This window comes from Callorhinus ursinus, unplaced genomic scaffold (assembly GCF_003265705.2).
Source record: "Callorhinus ursinus isolate GAN/ISIS: 27379988/994484 unplaced genomic scaffold, GSC_fseal_2.0 scaffold23, whole genome shotgun sequence".
NCBI classification, from domain to species: Eukaryota; Metazoa; Chordata; class Mammalia; order Carnivora; family Otariidae; genus Callorhinus; species Callorhinus ursinus.
In genome coordinates this window covers 10,220,482-10,238,443 of record NW_027397085.1, presented here as the reverse complement: position 1 = coordinate 10,238,443, position 17,962 = coordinate 10,220,482, and the positions used below count along the sequence as shown (strand labels likewise).

The 17,962-nt window shown below is 39.8% G+C and overlaps 1 protein-coding gene across 7 annotated transcripts in view; it reads left to right on the top strand.

The window, feature by feature from the left end:
• The window catches only part of MAST4 (microtubule associated serine/threonine kinase family member 4), a 546,892-nt gene that overhangs the window by 303,061 nt on the left and 225,869 nt on the right, over positions 1–17,962 (top strand). The gene's annotated exons all lie outside the window — the stretch shown is intronic.

Below are 17,962 nucleotides of genomic sequence, written 5' to 3'. Positions count from 1 at the left end.
TTAAATTTAAAAATTAAAGTTGGGGAATTTTATCTTAAATGTTTTGAATATAAAAGGTAATATAACAATATATGATAAGTAGAATTAAATTAATAATTCTCAGCTTGGAGAATCTCTTCACTTGGTATTTCTAATTGGAAAATATTTATTGATAAACTGAGGCCTCATTTCTTCTGTGACTTTTGATTCTTTAAATGTGATTTTACTTTGTCTCTGTGATAATTGTACAATTACCTCAAAATGGAGAAATGGGGGTTACAGGCATGACATGTTGAAATTTATCCAAAAATTGGATTATTGCATTAAAGCTACAGTGGTTAATGCTCTCAGTGACTGTGACCTTATAATACTTTGTATTTCTGTTTATGTGCCAAACTATAAAGTATACTCAGACTTGGATTTGTTGATGGCTCTATAAATAATGTAAACAAAGAACTGTAGATGGGCATAACAAACCATGTATTTTGTGATCTTTTATGACTTCATCCATCTAAAACTTAAATAATGACCTAAGAAATTGTCACACCTGAAATTTTGGGTAAAGTTGTCTAGTATTTTACATGTTTTTGATAATTCTTAACTTTATGTTAATGTGATAATAACTTAATTGTGTTCATTAATATTCTCAGTTGCTTTTTGGAAACTTTACTTAAAACACTAAGTTTGTGTTTTTCTAAGGGGATTTGAAATGCTGTAGCTAAACACTAAAACTGCATGTGATTAAAAATAATAGTAACTTCTTACAGATGAATATATATACAAACACACATAAGGTCTGTATTTTGCTTATGAAGGCAAAGGGACATTCCCATGTAGGTTCCACCCATGTTTACTTGATTAATTAGAAAAAACCATTAGTTCTGTGGCCAAAAATGAAATGGTAAAATAATGTATTATGATTATTACTGAATGAAATACTTGGACAAAATACAATTATGTTTTTAAAAAATGAGATTCCTCGTACCTTTAATGGTATTATAATTCAAATAAATGAATTTGTGTGGCAATTTTTAGCATGTGTATGAATATTAAAGACGGTAATTTAGAAAAGAGAGAGGGAATTCATTTAAATTATTCACACTGAGACCAAAAAAAGGACTTAGTTTAGTTAGAGTTAAATTTAAACTGTCTTTGTGAACTTTGAATCTTTATTAAATCATAGCCAAGTAGAATTTTTCTATTCTGTTCTAAAGAAGGTAAAGAACAGTTAGCTCCCGACTTCCATCCAGCTCATAGATCCAGTACCATCCTGTAGACACTCCATGTACCTGGATTCTGGCCTCTAATGTTACTTTCCACTAAAGGGCAGCCAGACTCTTTCAGGAACATAGCTAGATGCCATGATTGGGGTAGGGAACATTTTGTTGGTTTCAGAATGGATTTGTTTTTGTTTGTGCTAAAGCTCAAGGATGCTTTCAACAGTGTGTGGAGGTTGAGCTGTTAATGTCAGATAAACCAAATTGAAGGAATTTCTACTGCAGGCCCAGAGTGGAAGTTTTAGTGACAAAGGAAATGGTACTTATAAGTCATTGAATAAGTTGAGCCTACCAAAAGCCCAGAGCCACAGATCATGTTCTGTCATAGGTAACAAATGATATAAACCGTGCCAAATAAAAGGCTTATCATGTTTCTGGTGTTGTCAAAGAAGCTGTATTTTGATCTGCTCAGAGTGTTTCCTATACTCAAGTTTTAATGAGGATCAACATTGACAGTTGATAAACATAAATTTAAGAAGATATAATTGGAGTGTATTTGAAACACAATCATGGATATAAATTCTACATTGTTAATTTTAAGACAAAATTGTTTTTAAATATATGCAGGCTATTGCAGGAACTGAAAAATCATAGTAAAAAAACAGTAAGTAAGGGTATGATAAGATTAATAATGAAGGAATTTTTTTTTAAAACTAATGTCCAATAGCTAAGACTTCAGTTAGCTCTAGGGCTGCCTGATCCCAGAGACTCTGGAAAATTTGTTTAAAATAGAATAGAGAACCCCACTCTGTGTTTGTCAAACAAACATAAACATCCATCATAAATAAACCACATAAACAACCAACATAAACCACTACCACTGTCTGTGGTCAGGGGTTGGAGTGACTGTTTATCACAGTTTTTTCCTCGAAGCCAGAAAGACTGCAGTTCCTACAGTATACCAACAGCATGTTCACAAAACCACTCTGACTTAGAGGCCTTGAAGTCCTACACGGGGGGGCAGATACAAGCACTAGAATAATCAGTAATGCTCATAGGACTGGAAGAATGAGGAGGAACATCCCCCACATCTGCAACATTGGATAGAATACATCATCTGTGTTGATTTAGATGAATTGACGAGGGTTTTGTTGAATCCCTGCACTTTACATAAAGATATTAAGCAAGTGATGATACTCCTGTGCTGACTGAAAAACAGTGATGTAGCTCCCAGAACATCGCAGGTATTGGGTTCAAAGCAATATTCCTGAAGCCTACGGATATCATTCCTGGACCTAATGAGGTGAGGTAACTGGAACCCACCTTAACTAACAGACATTCATAATCTGGATCACACTGAAATCAACCAACATTATGTAATACTGTACTTTTAAACAATGAAAAAAATCTTAAACTAGAAATTAAAACTGAATTAAGGTGAATATTTTGTGCAGATTTGCACTTTAAGATTTGCAAAGGTTGCCTTCAAATGACCAGGGCAAAATGTAACTTCACGTAACACTGTAGTAATTTAATACTATTCTCTTGTTCTTGTTAAAATGTTACCCTCACTGAATATCACTTTCCTGTGTTTGGCACTGTCTTAAATTGTCTTGAAATGGAGTATCACCAGTTTCTCATCTTTATTTTGTTTTAACCTACTGCTAGAATAATGTTAAACCTTCCACACATGGGAGGTGGAAGAAAATATTGACGCAACAGATCCAGTGTAAGTGTGAGGCTTCCATATTGCTTTGATTTTAAACAGGTCTGTTGGTAGTAGAGTGTAGTGTCATCAGAGAAGATTTATGTCTTTAGAAGTGAGATCCCAGCCTGTCCCTGGGCTGATGGCAGAAATTATCAATTAGCTGTGAGTGTGACGTAAGCGCTTGTCCTTTCTGTTGTCAGGGTGTTTCACCCTTGAGAACTGTGTTGCCCATTTATTCAGGTCAAGCCGCTGGGTCAGTAGTCAATGATCCTTCCTCTCTGTGCCTTAAAGAGAACTAGCGGCTGCTTTGGGGAACCTATTATGAGCCGGGGACCTGTACTGCCAGAGGCCTCTTACTTCCAGGTTAAGTTATGTCAAAGGACGACTTTTTAAAAGGACACATTAAATTTGACCCCGAGTTATTAGTCCCCACAGTATTTTTGTACATCTAAATGTTGAAATGTCAGTCTCCTCGAGTTTTCTGTTGTCATTTCTGCTACCATTCAAATTCTAATGAATGAAATAGCTATTTGGAGGGGGAAAAAAACCCACCTCCATCGGTACCTTCTCCTACTATTGGATTTTTCAAAGGCCAGCTTACAATCTCTTAGAAAGGGGTAGGGCTATTGAAATGTATGAAGAGAAAACTTCAAAAGTGAGCCTCTCAAAGCAGTAGAATATAAAGATATTTTAAATATAATTGCAGTCAAAAAATATATATATAATTGCAGTTGTATAGATTAATAAGAAAAAAAAATCAAAGCATTTCTCCTTAATGCCGTCCTGAGGTATGGAACGTGTTGGAAGAATGAGTAGAATATTCACAGGAAGGAGGGCACCTCAGCGTTCTCCAATTTAGGATAGCACATGTCCCCAACCTTTAATTTATCCAACCAGGTCTCCACCAGATCTGTTAAGGCCCCTTCATTTTCATCTTCTTAGACACCCAGCCATGGAGCATAAGATCACATTTGTAGGGACACTGTGACTGAACAAATATTTTCCTTTACATGGTGCTTTCAGAAGAATCCTTTTATCTTCTAGAGGGCTAGGCTCCTTGGATGTCTGAACAATGAAGAATCTTAGCTAGCTATTTCACACCAGAACCCTTGGAGCTTAACATACTTTGAAGTAGATTGCTCCCCATTGCAGGGCCACAATAAAAAGTGGGTTTTTTTCATAGTCTTTGCATTGATGTTTGCAAAGCCAGATGGCTTTGTGAAATGAGCCCCAAAGCAGTATAACTGATTAAAAGAAATGCCAGGTAGTTGAAGGCTTTCGTACCCAATGTGAGCCTGGCAGAAAGAATTGTTCTCTTCGGGTCCATTAATATTGGGGAATCTCACACCCATCTTTAGGGGTCAGCCAATGACAATTGAGACAGGTGTTGGCAGCAGGAGCCTTAAAAATGAAGGCTGAAAAACAATCTCTCTAGCCAGCCATTGGGAGACCTGCCTGAAAAAGAAAAGAAACGGGCCAGTGACGAAGTGCTTTGAGGGCTGTAGGTACTTTGCGAGGTTGTGGCTGACATGCTTCAGGTTATCCTCTCATTTTTGGCTTGCTAGTACCGTATCCTAAATCTGCATCCGCCGGACACCCTGAAGGTTCCTTTGCCTCACGCCTTGGGGCCACTGCCGTCCTGCTTCTCTGTAAATGACTCTGTTGAGGATGCCAGAACTCTGGCTCTTTTTTGTTGCCCCTATAGAAATCATTCTGCTCATGTTTGTAACCCTGAGCGCTGACCTTCACCTAAGAGCACAGTCATCTATTTCAGGCTGTTGGTTGGAAGACTGATGGAATCTGGCCTTGTAGGTAGAGGCATTCAGAGATGTAACACATTGTTCTCTGGCTTCATAACCCACCATCCAATGATTGGGAAACGGGGTTCAGAGCAGAAGCAAGCTCAAATATGAGCTTAAATAAACCTGTCATAAAAGAGGTAGCTGGCCCTGAGATTAGTTGTTTTTCCATCATCAGGAAACACTTTAATCCTGCAATGTACGTTATAGGGTAGAGGCTTAAAAAGCAGACCTTCCCATTCCATTTTCTCCCTGTTGCTGTCTCCTGTCATTGATTCATCAGACGTGGTGCTGATATGTGGACAGAGCAGTGATGGTGGAAGACCGGGGACCAGTGTTCCATGGAAATGGCTAATTTATGAAGAGGTGGTGTATTTTAATCTCTCTGAGCTTCTCTAGGTCCTTGTAAGGAGGGAAATAATTCAAAACTGGAGGCATTTCCAAGAACTGTTCTTATGGCAGAAACTAGTATGTTTGTATTCCTATTGTCCATTTCTTGAGTAATAATGTATAACTTATAATATCTTAATAAATTACAGCCAACCGGTCTTTATAGAAAATAATACTTATATCGGTCACGCAGGTGACCATTGTAAAACTAGAAAATACAGCCTGGAGAAGATGAATTCAAAATTACCCCTTATCACTTAAAGAAAAGATAGTTTAAAAAGGAGAGAATGTAGCTTTCACATGTGTCTTTTGATGCATTAAATAATTTTTCCTTTAGGTATCTACAGTGTTAGAGACTCCTAGCATTTAAGAAATGGAGTAGCATTTTATTTTACTGTGAAAATTCTCAGATCATAAAGCATTTATCATTTTTTCCTCATCATTTCCATTGTAGAAAAATAGAGAAGTATAAAGAGTAAAAGTTTTCAGCCATAATCTCACCATGTAAACATAGTCCCCGAAAGCCATTTTAGTATATTTCTCCTCAGGCTCTTTTTAAACTCCTCATTACTTGATGATGATTGATTCTTGGTGCACATTTTCTTTCCAGTGGGGAAGTACTTTCTGGAGCTGACCAGTCATATATGAGCTGAGTACTCTGCTTGCCCACATTTGCTGTGCTTTGAACAGAAAGAGCCAGGAGAGTGAAGTGGTGGACTGTTACTAATGGTCATGTATACTTGTTTCGGGTACTGAAGCATTTCCTTATTTTCAGTAATTCATTTTAGAAAACTCAAAATGCTAACATTTTTTCTGTAGCTGTTGGCAGTATTTGTTTAGGTTCAAGGAAGCTTTTTGTTTTTATGTGCAGAAAATCACTTCTCACAACACATTTTAATAGGTTCCCGTAGTCAACAAAAAGATGATATATTCATTTAGGGAATAGAGCAGATTTTCTTTGTGTTGCTGTAACACTTGGGGCTTTTTAAGATTTCCCCCGAAACCAGCACTGCAGCTATTCTTAGCCAAGTTGTGGTTTGTGGAGTGATTTATTGATCAGAGAGGGTTTCCCAGAGTTGCTCAGGATATATCATTAGTGAACCTTTGTACACACTGTCGCGCTGGAATGCAGGCTCCCTAGGGCCAGGAGGGTTGGTTCCCTGCTATATCCTCTGTGTCTAGAACCATGCCTGGCTTGTCAGAGTTGTTCCACAAACATTTGTAGAATGTTTTTAAATCCCGTATTTCCCCTACTGCTTAACACTCTCATTGAATAACCCCTTAGTCAGCTGACGGAACAATTACTGAATTCCTACATTAAGTTGTTCCCAACTTCTAACAAGAATGTGATGAGCTCCTCAGGGCGCCTGGATGGCTCAGTCAGTTAGGAATCTGACTTTGGCCGAGGTCGTGATCATGGGGTCGTGGGATCGAGCCCCATGTCGGGCTCCATGCTCATCAGGGAGTCCACTTGTCCCTCTATTTCTGCCCCTCCCTCCACTTGTGCTCTCTTTCTCTCAAATAAATATTAATAAAATCTTATTAAAAAAAATGTGATGTGCTCCAAATATGATGGCAGGTGTTGGCTTGTCAGCTTAATGTATTTGTGTCTGGTGCACTGTTACTTCATTGTTTGCATTTAAGTCTTTTATGAAAATAGGTAGAAGTGATGAAATAGTTGCTGATTTATGTTTTAATGTTTTTCTAGTCTTCTGTATAAAGAAGTGCAAGGAGCGCCTGGGTGGCTCATTCAGTTAAGCGACCAATTCTTGATTTCAGCTCGAGTCATGACCCCAGAGTCCTGGGATCCAGCCCCAGGTCGGGCTCTGGATTCAGCGCAGAGTCTGCTTGGAATTCTGTCTCCCCCCCTCCCCTGCTCGTGCTCTCTCTCTCTCTCTCTCTCTAAAATAAATAAATAAAAATTTTTTAAGAAGTCCAATATAAATTTAATATTATCCTAAATTCTAATTCATCCATTTGGTTTTTTCTCAAAGAGAATTTTAAGCGTGGGTGATGTACATTTCCATTTACCAATCTGAATTGAGTGCCAGAAAGAGATGCCTATTCATAGGGTATTTCCCATTGTTCTGGCTTGATTTCCCTATCTCACAGATTTGTGGGGGAAGGGAACATGGGTGAATAAAATAGATAGTAGTTGATAGGAATAAAATGAGCTATTTGTAGTTATTACTGCCATGCTTTTGAATACATTTATCTGATAATTCTTCTGATAGATGAGAGAAAGAAAAGAGAAAAAAAAAGTAACCAGTGGGTATGTGGCCAAAGAGCACCATCATTTTTGGTGGGTTGTTTTTGTAGTAAGAGTGTAAGGGCATGTGTGAGAATAACAAAGACCAAATTCATGGTGGTGGTTACCTCTTGGGGGAAAGATCATGGAGTGGGGGCGGGGGCTTCAACAGTGTTTATTTTTGGCATGTCAAGTGGAGTAGTTGGTGATAACTAGGTGGGTATTCATTATACTCTTCCCTTCCTAGATTTTTTTATTAAAAACAATAAAAAATGGAGAGTGGATGCACATAGAAGTGAGACTTCCTCTAGTTCACTTCTATTTTTTAAAAAAGTTTAGCTTTCTTTACCAGCTTTTTCAGCCTCTTCCATTTCCAGTGTCTTCCAGCCACATCCTATGGCAGAAAGGCCAGGAGAGAGAGAGAAAGGAGAGGTGTTATGGAAGCAGAGAAACATGTTTAAGAGAAATCGACAGAATACATTTCCATATTTGAACCTGTTGAGTCACGAGAATTGAGTGGTTACAATGCCTCCAGTGCATAGTCATTTGCTCACATTTTTTCTTTGACTCAGATACTTCTGTTTCTGCAGAAGCCTTTGGCAGTTACCTCTTGTCCCATGCAGACTTTGAAAACACAGGTATCCAACCGAGCCGTGTCTGACTTCTCATTGTCTTGGTCACAGTGGTAGATGATCCTCGTTATGGTGGAGGGTCCTGTGGCTTCCCCTCATTCTCACCTTGGCTTGGTGAATATTCCTGAACCACCCCCTAGAACATGCATGCCTGGAGCCTCAGTTACATAAATGATGGTTGTGGAAAATGGCAGCCCTCGAGAGTAGCTTGAGGTGTGGACACTTGAGAGAAAGGGAGCTTTGCCCCAGACACACGGAGGAGAGTGGATGTGACCCAGTCACCCCCTGTATTAGTGTGCTAGGGCAGCCATAACAAAGTGCCACAGACAAACTTGGTGGCTTAAACAATGGAAACTTCTTGTCTCACAGTTCCGGAGGCTAGAAGTCTGGGATGAAGTGGTCTGCAGGGTTGGTTCTTCATGAGGTCTATGAGAGAGGATCTGTTCCAGGTCTTTCTCCCAGATTCTAGTTGTTTGCTGGCATTCTGGTGGTCCCTGGCTTGTAGATGCATCAACTTGATCTCTGCCTTCATGATTACCTGGCATTTCCCCTGTGTGCATGACTCTTTCTGTGTCCAAGTCTTCCCCTTTCATAGGGACAGTCATTGGATTAGGGCCCACCCTAGTGATCACCTGCAAAGACACTATTTCCAAATAAGGTCACATTCACAGGTACTAAGGGTTGGGACTAAGTATCTTCTGAGGTGCACAGTTCAATTTGCAAAACCTCTCTGTTCTCATTCCCCTGCTCAAATGTGGAAGGCAGATGCAGCGGCCCCTAGGTATTGTCCAGGTTGAGTTTATTGTAGTCTGCACAACGTCCCCTTCCTTTTTCCTGAACTCCTCTGAATGGAAAAACAGAGGCGTAAGACAAGTTACTTGTTCAGGAGAGAGCAATGGAAAAGTGCACTTGCCAGAGAACAAAGCCAGCAAGAAGTAGGAGTTGGTCCCTGGTCTTTCTTTTTCTTTCTATCCAGGCTCTCCTATACATCTCGTTAGAGTAATCTATCGAAATCCCATCAATTCCACTTTATTTTTTTTTAAAGATTTTATTTATTTATTTGAGAGAGAGAGAATGAGAGATAGAGAGCATGAGAGGGAAGAGGGTCAGAGGAAGAAGCAGACTCCCTGCCCGATGTGGGACTCGATCCTGGGACTCCAGGATCATGACCTGAGCCGAAGGCAGTCGCTTAACCAACTGAGCCACCCAGGCGCCCTCAATTCCACTTTAGATGATGGCAAATGAATACTATTTCTGCTACATTACCTGTGAAGTGGTCCTCTGTGAATAAACCTGGAAACCTCTCGCTATTTATAACATTGTTTCCCTGAGAACTGTGATCTGGTGTCTTAACTTGAAAGATGCACCTTTAGAGTATTGCCTTGTATGTTGTTGAGATGAGCTGGGGGTACGGATCTGGCCAGGCCTAGAGGCCCTGATGGCTTTCTCCCTGCCATGTCAGGGTGCTTGGGGGAAGATGCAAAGGGGTACTCAGAACAAGTGTGCTCTTCCCTACTAGGAGACTGCCGTCCTTGGCAGTGGTGTCTAGTGAACAAGGCTGGACCTTCAGGTGCTTCAAGGATTCCCTTGAGACAAGGCTTATGCCCAGAATGGAAACTGGCGGAGACACTGACAGAGACATCCAGCTATGTACGAAGTATCCATGATTCCATCTGGGTTCACTGATAAAAGTGTGATTTTTGTTACAGTGGTAATGTGCTCAATTAAATGACTATGCCTAACCAGCCTTCTTTCCTCACAGCTAGATAGAGTTATGGTATTACATTTTGACCAGTGAGATCTAAGTAAAAATTGCTCAAGAGATAGATAGTTTGTGGGAAACCTTTTCTTTTACTTCCTCCTTCCAGGACTGGAATGCATCTGTGTTGGCTAGAGCTCCTGCACCTGTCTTGGTCCCATGAGGATAAAGTTACTTACTCAGGATGGTTGAAGTGAAAGGTAGAAGCTTGAGTCTGACAGTCTGGTAGTCACCACTCTGACACTGGATTTCCTGCTTCTGAACCTCTTTTACACGAGAAAGCAGTAAGCTGTCTTGTTTGAGCCACATTTTTGGGTTACAAGTCATAGCTACACCTAATCCCAACTGATCCAGAGATCTTCTCCATAGGAATCCCAATCACTGCTCTTTAGAGTACACAGTATATCGGAACGAAAAGACTAGTCCAAGGAAAATGAAGAAAGGAGAATTTCTTCCCAAGACCTAAAGAAGGACTAGTCTATTGTGCCCCATATAATTTTTTCCCTAAAGCACCTTTTATGTGAGGTAGAAGAGAAGATTTTGAAACTGTACTCTGTTTAACTGCTCCCTTACTTATTCAGAGCTCTGTTTCCTAATAGTGTAGACAGTGTTGGTCATTCCCGTTTTCTGCCAGCCAACATTGACTTTCAGCAGCATCCCTATCTTGGCAGTACAACACTGTTGTGAGTATTTCATTGCTTTTTACTGTTAGAGAGTTGAATCAAAAACAGAAAAGAACGTTCTGTATCAGTGATAAGAAGTATAGCTCTCATACATTTAAAACAGGTGACACCAGAGGGGAATTATTTGGCTTTCCAAAACAGACTAATATTTAGCTTCAATCAGACCCTGACTCTCCTTGGGTCGGTGGTGTGTGTAGTTGATAGCGAATGAAAAGAACAAAATGAAAAGATGTGGACAGATTGGGGTGTATCAATGAGGGATGTGTGAGCAATAATTAGAAAGTTTGACTCCCGATCTTTTCAGCGTCTGATTGTCCGATACAAGGCAGTGAACTGGAAGGAAGCCAGGATGGGTGAGGCGGCTTTGGGATTGCACAGAGGCGGCCTGAGAGGAGGGATAATGGGCATTTACCCAGCTGCTGGGGCAGAGCTAAGGTTCAGTACCTGGTGGTGGGGGTGAGACACTCTCTGTGCAGCTGCGTGGGGTAAATCAAGGTTTTTGCCATAGCTGTCCTCCTCCTTCTTGAATTCTTCATGTTTTCTGCAGCTCTGGATTCACAGCTAGCCCCTAGAGATGAAGATTTTCATGGAGTTCAGATTTAGGGGAAACAGAGCTGCTCAGAACTTACTTTATCTCTAACAAGACCAAGTCATTTTCTGAATGTCTCCAAGTCACAGTGTTGTGAGACCCTAAAAAGTATCTACTGCTTGGGGTACTTATAAGACAATTAATGGTCTCCTTTTGTACTTAAGGTATATAAAATAACACATTTTCTCGCTGAGCATGTTCTCGCTTATTTTTATAAGGTTTCGTGCATTTACCAGAGTGTTTAAAAGTTCACTCCTAACCTCACTTCCTTATTACCCTATTTTCCCCTCAAGCTGTTGATTTCATCAGTTGTGTTTACTTTTCTGGCGCTTACCAGGATCCTAATTCTTTGTGGTAGGAGAGGAATTTCTGCCCCTGTTTTGGATAAATGTATTCTTTCCTTGATAGGTTGATTAATTGATTGACTGAATGAAAGAGTGGGGAGTGCTGAGGTTGGTAAAAGGAGCCTAGCTAACTCTGATTCACAGTTTTCTTAACGCATTCCTAATGAAGTTACTGTAGTTAGCAGTTGAACATAAAAACAGGTTGGGCATGACATTATGTTGGTGTTCATTTATTAATTTCTAGTTGTTACTTCTCAGCAATCTAGAAACTTTAAAAATTATTTGTATTTCATTTATCCATACTATTTATCCCTGGCCTCCGTCACGGAAAATATTCAGATTCTATTGAAGGCAGTGTTGCTGCAAGGAAGGGATGTATATATTAAGATACTATTAAAAAAAGGGGGGCACCATTCAATTTCTCAAATGCGGGACTCAGTTTCCCACTGAAATTCCAACCAGTATGGGAATACTGACACCTGATGATATAGTGCCACTTTTTTAAAAGATTTATTTATTTGAGAGAGAGAGAGAACAAGCATGCTCATGCTCGCAAGCTAAGGGGAGGGGCAGAAGGAGAGGGAGAGAGAGAATCTTAAACAGACTCCCCGCTGAGCATGGAGCCCCACGTGGGGCTCAGTCACAGGACCGTGAGATCATGACCTGAGCCAGGATCAAGAGTTGGATGTCTTAACCTACTGAGCCACCCAGGCGCCCCTCTCCACTTTTTAAAGTACAATTGACCCTTAAACAATGCAGGGTATTTAAGGGTGCTGACTCCCTATGCAGTCACAAATCTGAGTGTAAATTTTGACTTCCTCCCAAATTGAACTACTAAACAGCCTACTGTTGATGAGAAGCCTTACCCATAATATATACAGTGGATTAACACATATTTGGTATATTTATTATATACTATATTCTTACAATAAAGTAAGCTAGGGAAAAGAAGTTGTTAATAAGAAAATCATAGGGTAGAGAAAATACATTTTATAGTACGGTACTATATTTATATAAAAAAAAATCCACATATAAGCAGAACCATACAGTTCAAACCTGTGTTATTCAAGGGTGAACTGTGCATGGAAGGAAACGTGAAGTCATGTTATCTTCAGGAAAGTATGGAAATGTTATAAAAACAGGTGAGTATCCAGCATTCTTTTTTCAGGGGTGGTGGTGATATGGATGCTGTCTTCAAAAGATAACCTAGCGGGTAAGAAATATAAAATATGGACTCCTTCCATTACCTGTCTCTTCTGAATTGCTGTACATAAAATCTTAACCAAGAGGGCTTTTTAATAGTTAAGTCTGTCAGACTTCAGTTGGAATTATTTGAGAGGGTTCTAGAGATGAGTAGCTGAGCAATGTTGATCAGGAAAAGCTCTTCCACCTTTCCTAGGAAAGATGACAAAACCTCATCGGCTTTAGATGAGGTTGGCTTTTTCTTTGGGATTCCTGGGCTTGGAGAGAGGAGGCCAAGCCTAGAAATGAATGTCTGATGTTAACCTCTAGTTTGCTTACTCAAACAACAATTTCATAAGATGCCCTTTCCATGGAAGACTTTGGTTTTATTATTTTATTATAGCTGGAGAGTTTGCTTTCAGAAGTGGAGGTGATAGAGAACTCTAGGCCACCCTTGTAGGTTGTGTATTTCAGGAATTAACACAGTTTGCTTTCTTCTGAAAATAAAAAGGAAAAAGTGGAGGAAAAAAAGGAGATGAAATAAACCTGTGTTAAGATTGTGCTTGCGCTTTGATTTAAATTCGCTGCATGACTGGTTCTTATTAAGACCAGAAATGACAAAACCTTGATGTGAGGGCCACATTATAAACTGAATAGGTGATGAAGGTTTTCTCCATATTAGCTGTGCATGGGTTGTGGGTCAATGATTAGTTGTGTTCCTCAGAGCATGTCTGCAATTTTTGATATCTACTTAAGCTATGTAAATAATTTGGAGTTTTTATTATGATTTTTCTATTAATCTTTGGTAGAGTGAAATTTGGTGTTTTTCTCTATGAGATACTATGAAATTTAGCAGTTAAGTCCTTTCATTTATTCAAAGTCTACACTTGGCTAAAATAAATTTCAACAAAATGCTGTGTTGGGGTTTTCAAAATATTACCTAGTGGTTCTTTTGCAACTTGTAAACATAACCCTTCATTAATATTTCTAATTGGATAGATGTATCCTTTAATTCTCATCTATACAGGAGTCATATTTTCTAACCCATAGACACCGGTAAGCCAGAGATTCTTTGGCTTTGCAAAGCTTAATGTAGCTTTTGCTTATCTCAAGTTTATTATCATTTATTACCACATTTAACCTTCCATAGATTGTGCCCATGTCTCTAAATGGAGTAGACTCGTATTTCTGATAATTCTCTCCGCCTGCATTGTACTTATGTGTTCCTCTAACGTAGAAAAATTTCTGGTAAAAATATTTCAGGGATGATGAAGTAGTTTTTAATTTGACTCTTTGAAAATGAGATCATGAGATTTTGAATTGTGTATACCTTTATTTGAGCAAAATTTTCCCAGCCAAACTTACTAGTTGTTCCTAATTCCTTTATTGATCCAGCTAGTTTCAATTTTTTGGTCCCCACTCTTTCTTTCCTGCTTGCATGTTGCTTATTAATTAAAAGGAATAATGCACCTCCTCTAAACTATACTTATTTTCTAACTAAGTGTTTTCATCCTGGAAACCCGACAGCTTTCTGGAATCCCTGACATTGTGTAGGAACCTGTGTGTGTTTCCTATAGTTTTCGTAGGATTCTCCCATGCCTCCTTGGCTGTCAGAAGTTAAAGACTATGTTTTTCCCTCATCTGGACAGTTTCTGTCTAACTAAATTATAAGCTTCTTGTGGTGAGGTGCTTTGCGTCACACTTGCTCTTTGTGAACTATGCAACAGCAGAGTGGCAGCACGTGGGAGACTGCTCATGATTTCAGTGCTTCCTAAACTAATGTACAGTTGACCTTTGAACAGCGCAGAAGTTAGGGGCACCAAAGCCCGGGCAGTCACAAATCCACATAGAACCTCTGACACCCCGAGAACTAACTGCTCATAGTGTACCATAGACCAGAAGCCTTACCCATAACATAAATAATAGATTAACATATATTTTGTATGTTATATTTATCCTGTACTCTATTCTTAAAGTGAACTAGAGAAAAAAATGTTAAGAAAATCATAAGGAAAATACATTTACAGTACCATACTGTATTTATCCAGAAAAATCTGTGTATAAGTGACCCCATGAAGTTCCAACCTGTGATGTTCAAGGGTCAACTATAATTTGAGACATGGCATTTAGATGTATAAACGTCCTTAAAGCTTAAATGATGTATAAACTTCCTTAAAAAAGAAATGTTTTCACAGCTACAATGTTATGTAAAATATTTATTTTAATGATACTTTATTATATATGAAGAAAAAAGCCAAATATAAACTCATGTTCACTTTTACCACTGCAACTACAACAAACTAAAACTAATACAACAAAACTGCCAAGAGTAACATTTATAATAATAATATTGATTTAATATCATGTATTTTTTATTTATTTTTTAATTTATTTTTTAAGATTTTATTTATTTGTGAGAGAGAGAATGAGAGACAGAGAGCATGAGAGGGAGGAGGGTCAGAGGGAGAAGCAGACTCCCCACTGAGCAGGGAGCCTGATGTGGGACTCCAGGATCATGACCTGAGCCAAAGGCAGTCGCTTAACTAACTGAGCCACCCAGGTGCCCTTAATATTACGTATTTTTTAAAAGACTTTATTTGAGAGAGAGAGAGCACGAGCAGTGGGGAGGTGCAGAGCGAGAGGGAGAAGCAGACTCCCCGCTAAGCAGGGAGCCCGACCCAGGACTTGATCCCAGGACCCTGAGATCATGACCTGAGCCAAAGGCAGACGCTTAACCGACTGAGCCACCCAGGTGACCCTAATATTACTTACTAATGATGATATTTGGCTAAAACAAAATCATTCTTAGGATAAATATGCTGTTGGCTGGTATGCCACCTGCTTACTTCATGTGTTTGTTTTTTGAGTTGGCATATTTATCAAATGCAATGTAGAGCTAGTTCTGCTATGACTTTGCTGACAGAAAGCCTTTAACGATGGCTCCTTAGTGCTCCATGATATCATCTGGGCCTCACCTTATTTGTGTATTTAATCCTCTGTTTTTTTCTCATTAGCTCGGGAAAATTGAAATAGTAATAGAGGACCAACTGGATCATTACCACAAATGGAAACATGACACTGAAATCATGGAGCAGTCTGAATTTAAAGGATAGTCATTACAGAGTTCATATTTTTGTTTAAAGATTTTGATTTACTTATTTGACAGAAAGGGAGAGGGGGCAGAAGTAGGCAGAGCGGCAGGCAGAGGGAGAGGGAGAAGCAAGCTTCCCGCTGAGCAGGGAGCCCGATGTGGGGCTCTGTCCCAGGACCCTGGGATCATGACCTGAGCCGAAGGCAGACGCTTAACGGCTGAGCCACCCAGGAGCCCCCAGCGTTCATATTTTTTAAGACTCTCAATGAAATGTCAACAAAAATTTTTATAACGTATTCAGCACTCATCTCCCTAAGAATCATTTTTAGACTCCAATTTGAGAAGGAGCATATACGAAGGGCCAAAATTGGTGAATTACTTTTAGTGTGTTCATGGGTATCACTTGGTTTATAAATAGGTTGACTTAATACTTGAAATAGGTGAGCCTGGGCTCAATTAATTCTTGCCTTCGTGTTTTTTAGTGAAATAAGTATTTGCACCTAAGCTTTGTGGTTTTGTTTTTTGTTTGTTTTTGTATTTAGCTTTGGTTGTCTCTTATATAAAACCCAGCCTTGCTTTTAGCCGTATTACCTACTGCAAGTAAATGAACCTGGCAACAAAGGAATGATCCAAGGGCAGGGGTGGGGATGAATATTGGCCAACCACGTGTTAATGAGTTGAAAGGTGGTGGACCTCGGCACTGGGTGGAGACGTAGTGCCCTTTAGTTAGTGATTCCATATTTTCTCTGAAGAGGTTTTCCCTAAACCTCTGTATTTGAAAGTAGTAGCTACTATAGTTAAAATCATAGGCTTTTTTTTTTTCCAGTTGGTGATGTTATCTTCCAGCCCAATTCTCCTACTTTGTAGCTATGTTACTTTGCCTCTGTTACAATGAGGATGATGGAATCGAGACCATTATGAGGACTCAGTGAGATAATGCATCAAAAATGCTCTGCACTGAGCTTGGAACATGCTAGGCACCAATAAATTTTTGCCAACTCCTAGTGGTGCTGGTAGTACTGTAAGAAAGGGATTCAGAGTATCTGATTTTTTATTCATTTTACACGCAGAGGAGACAAAGGCCTGAGAAGAGGCTTCCTCATTTCTCAGTTTAGTCGTTAGATTTTGGTACAATGCAATGCGATGTTTTCCCATAGAAGGTGATGTACTTGTATTATTATTAGCTCTTTTGTAAGAGGAAGTAGCATCTTCGAAGGTGCCTACGGAGGCCAGTTATATTGTAACCTTGCAAACCTCTTTGCTACCCACTGAATCTACCCCTTGTGCCCTTTTCCTACCTACTTAACCCTCAATCCTTTAAATTCTCGAAGCCATCTTTCCGGTTCTGTGCTTTCTTCCCTCTCTGTCTTGGGGGACCCCATGGTGAGCTTGGCCAACTCAAGATGTGGTGTGATGCTCAATGCTCATGTGGCTGTTGCCACATTTGCTGCAAGTTGTTCAGAGCTTTGTGGTCCCTCATTGCCAGGTGCTCCTCTATAGACATTTTTCTCTCAGTCCTTCTGAGGCTCGATTGTCTTGTCTTCCTTTAACTGATGTGAAAACCAAAGCCCTGCAAGGTTATTTGACTTGTCCAGGGTTTCACAGCTTTTTTTTTTAAGATTTTATTTATTTATTTGAGAGAGAGAGAATGAGAGATAGAGAGCACGAGAGGGAAGAGGGTCAGAGGGAGAAGCAGACTCCCTGCTGAGCAGGGAGCCTGATGCGGGACTCGATCCCGGGACTCCAGGATCATGACCTGAGCTGAAGGCAGTCGCTTAACCAACTGAGCCACCAAGGCGCCCAGGGTCTCACAGCTTTTAATTGATAGAGAATTCACACTCAGGTCTTCATCACTGCCTAGCCTCCTCCCTTTATTTCTGAATGTTCTGTTATTCCCATCTCAAAAGAAGAACGTGTTAATTTGGTGGCCGTGCATTTGGGATGAATTCTATCAATGAGAACTTATTTTTAACAGCCTGAATTTAAATCCTACTATTTTGTAACATCCTTTGTATCCTTTTATGCCATAAAAATCTGAGCACGTACTATGTGTCAGGCACTGTGCATTTGGGTGTGAAGGCATTTGGTGGGGGGAGAGGGGGAGGGAGGAGGAGGGGAAGGGAATAGGGCTCACATGGCACTTTCCAAGTTTCCTAATGCTCATTCAATTTAGGATAACAAATAGTTCCCACTAGACGGGATTGGGGGCCTCTGTGCACTTCCATATCTGCTCCTTCCTTTCTTAGACTGCTCGACTGTCTTTTCATCTCGGAATCTCCAGTACCTAGCAGTATCTGGCATCTAGTAGGCACAAAGTAAATGTATAAATGGGTTTGTCATT